The sequence below is a fragment of the Galeopterus variegatus genome, unplaced genomic scaffold, assembly GCF_000696425.1.
Source record: "Galeopterus variegatus unplaced genomic scaffold, G_variegatus-3.0.2 Scaffold2, whole genome shotgun sequence".
Lineage (NCBI taxonomy): Eukaryota > Metazoa > Chordata > Mammalia > Dermoptera > Cynocephalidae > Galeopterus > Galeopterus variegatus.
Genome location: NW_007726113.1, coordinates 1,942,877 through 1,945,734, shown reverse-complemented (window position 1 = coordinate 1,945,734; position 2,858 = coordinate 1,942,877). Strand labels below are relative to the sequence as shown.

Sequence of the window (2,858 nt, the reverse complement as noted above, 5' to 3'; positions counted from 1 at the left end):
TCCCCACAATAACTATTCTCTTTAAAAAGTAACTATTCTCTTATCTTTTTATTTATTTCATTTTGTTATTTTTCAAAATTTATTTATTTATTATTATTATTATTTTAAACATTCTAAGATGTTGTTGTGGAGCAGCTGGGGGGTAGGGGAGAGGGAAAGAGGGAAGGGGATGCTGTTGGAGAAAGAGGAAGGGGGTCGTGATCAAGGAGCATGGAACACAACCTGGGGGCTTCTGGCAGCTGCTCAGTTGTGACTGGGTTGGATGTGGACGTTGGGGTGGCATGGCGGAGGCCCTTGGCACCCCCAACCCCAGCTTGGTAGCCTGGGGGACTTCTGGTCCTTCTAGGTTTTATAGGTGTTCTTTAGCGGTGTTAGACCTTTACTGGTTAATATCAGAACTTTGTCTCTGATCTGTGGGTTTTTTTGTTTTTTCTTTCAGTTCTGTGTTGGATTATTTGCTGTTCCCACCACTAAACTCTACCCTGGAATTAATTTGTTGTCCTTCGCTTACTTCTAAAATGGGGGAACTTCCTGTGGGGACCAGCACTTGAGCCCTGTGGTTGAGCTAAGTTGCTGCTGATTCTCAGGGCAAGGCTTTTTGTTCAGCTTAAGTTTTAACTGTTGACCTTGTAAGCACTTACAGGTATTGTGAGGTCTAATACGCCTGGGTTGTGTGGAAACTCTGATCTGGGCCTGAATCTTTTCAGTAAACTGCACCCCCTGCAGTTCTATATTCCTGACCAGCCTCCACTGAGTGGGCCTGTGCTGACTGGAGGACAGATCAGCTGTCCATGCTGTGTCCCAATGTTCACCCAGTGGGCCCATCTCCCTGACTACCCACACAGCAAAAACTTCCCATGGGACGGGCCGTGCACTGATCCCTTGTGATGACTCACCAGCCTCTGAGTGGCTCCTTTTTTCAGTTGTCTGTGGCTCTTACTTGTGGCTCCTATGTGGTCTATGGGAACCCTGCTAGTGGTCTTGCTAGCCTGGGGTCCACCAAGGGCCTCTTCTCCCTGCAGTCTCCAAACAACTTCATAGGAAGGGCACAGCTGTGACTTTTGCCAGCTCTTTCTTGGTGTGTTCACCAGGGCCAGCCTAGAAATGGCAGGGGCTCAAAACAGCTGGGTCCTTTCTTTCTCTCATCATGGCTTCTCTCACCTTCATGAACTCCGTAGGTCTCTCCTCCTCTTCCCCTGAGTTCTAGCGGCCCCAGCTTGGCAGTTTGTTGCTTTTTAATAGTAGTAAATTGGTCAGTTGTGGGAGAGAGTGATGCTGGGGACAGTCTATTATGCCATCTTGATTGGAAGTCTCATCTTTTTAATTTGGATAGTTATGTTAATATAGAAGAAATCGTTAAGATGTAATATTATTGGTTCATTCACCAAATATTTTTTGGATGCCCAATATGTGTCAGGCAGTGGTAAAAGTTTTGGAAATACAACAGTGATAAAAACAAAGTTTTGGCTCTCATGGAGCTGACATTCTAGTACAGGGGGAAGAAAGACATTAAACACACACACACACACACACACACACACACACACACACACACACACCCACCACCTCACACCCATTAGAATGGCTACTATCAAAACAAAACAAAACAAAACAAAAACAGAAGACTACCAGTGTTAGTGAGAATGTGGAGATATTTGAACCCTTGTGCGCCACTGATGGGAATGTAAAGTGGTATAGCCGCTGTGGAAAACATTGTGGAGGTTTCTCAAAAATTAAGAATAGAACTACCATATGATCCAGCAATCTTACTTTTGGGTATATACACAAAAGAATTAAAAACAGCGTCTCAAAGAGATATTTTTACACCTATGTTCATAGAGGCATTATAGCCAAAAGGTGGAAGCAAATCAAATGTCCATTTATAGATGAGTGGATAAACAAATAGTGGTTTATACATAAAATGGAATATTATTCAGCTTAAAAAAGAAAGAAGGGCTGACTGGTTAGCTCAGTTGGTTAGAGCATGGTGCTGATAACACCAAGGTCCACGGTTCAATCCCTGTACCAGCCATCTGCCAAAACAAAACAAAACAAAAAAATTCATATAAAAAGGAAAGAAATTCTGATACATGCTACGACATGAATGAAACTTAAAGACATCAAGCTAAATGAAATAAACCAGTCACAAAAAGACAGATACTATGTGATTCCGCTTATATGAGGTCAAGATTCATAGAGACAGAAAGAAGAATGGGGCTTGCCAGAGGCTGGTGGAAGGGAAAATGTGGAGTTGTTGTTTGATGGGTATAGAGTTTCAGTTTTGCAAGATGAAAAGAGTTCTTGGAGATTGATTGCACAGCAATGTGAATATACTTAACTATACACATAAAATAGTTAAGATGAAAAGTTTTGTGTTATGTTAATTTACCACAATTTAAAAAAATAAATAAATGTTTTAAATGTTAGGTAGTAGTAACAGCTATGGAGAAGATAAGACAAGGTAGAGGTACAGAGCACACAGAGTGTGCTGGAGAGATTGCTACCTTATATTTGGTGGTCAGAGAACACCTCACTGATGAGTCACAGTCAAGCAGAGGACTGATATAAAGGAGGAAGCACACATCTGGAGGAAGATCATTTTAGGCAGATGTTAAAGCAAATGCAAATGGTAACAGGTGGACCAGTTTGGTGTATTCTAGGAATAAGGAGAAAACCAGTTGTAGCTCAAGCAGAGTAGGCCAAGAGGAGAGGGGTAGAACAGAGTCTCGGAGAGGTGGAGGTGGACAGATTATATTGCAAGTTATGACTGAGTATGTATAATTGCATCCTGATATGAATAAAATGTGGGTCTTATATTTCTCTGTAATTGTAGACATAGTGTCTACTTGTTTGAAAAC

The 2,858-nt window shown here is 41.7% G+C and overlaps 1 non-coding gene across 1 annotated transcript; it reads left to right on the top strand.

Annotated features, from left to right (window-relative positions):
* The first annotated feature begins 1,958 nt into the window (after positions 1–1,958).
* On the top strand, positions 1,959–2,032 carry TRNAI-GAU. Its single transcript has one exon. It is a non-coding gene; the product is annotated as a tRNA-Ile (tRNA).
* Positions 2,033–2,858: the final 826 nt, after the last annotated feature.